General features: G+C 67.7%; 1 protein-coding gene across 1 annotated transcript in view; it reads left to right on the top strand.

The window, feature by feature from the left end:
* Nucleotides 1-263, top strand: part of PLP1 (proteolipid protein 1) — a gene marked incomplete at its 5' end in the record, with an annotated part of 2,867 nt that overhangs the window by 580 nt on the left and 2,024 nt on the right. The window lies entirely within an intron of this gene.

The raw sequence follows: 263 nt of genomic DNA, 5'->3' as shown, positions 1-263 counted from the left end.
AGGCAGCCATCCTGCTGCTGCTGCCAGTCACCCCCATGCACGCATAGCCAGCTGCGAGCCCGGGGCTGGTGCTGGCCCCATAAGCCACAGAGGCGTCCGGCTCGGGCTGCTGCCGGGAGGGCAGGAGAGCCGCATTTGCACGCCAGGGCGGGTTTTGCAGCTGCCCTCTCGCAGAGGCCAAACCCTGCTTGGCCGCGGCCATGGTTTTCCCCCTTGTGGGACGAGGCAGCCATCCTGCTGACGCTGCCAATGACCCCCAAGAC

This window comes from Phaethon lepturus, unplaced genomic scaffold (genome assembly GCF_000687285.1).
Source record: "Phaethon lepturus isolate BGI_N335 unplaced genomic scaffold, ASM68728v1 scaffold25364, whole genome shotgun sequence".
Taxonomy (NCBI): Eukaryota; Metazoa; Chordata; class Aves; order Phaethontiformes; family Phaethontidae; genus Phaethon; species Phaethon lepturus.
The sequence above is the reverse complement of the archived record's forward strand: the minus strand, read 5'-3'. Positions and strand labels throughout refer to the sequence as shown.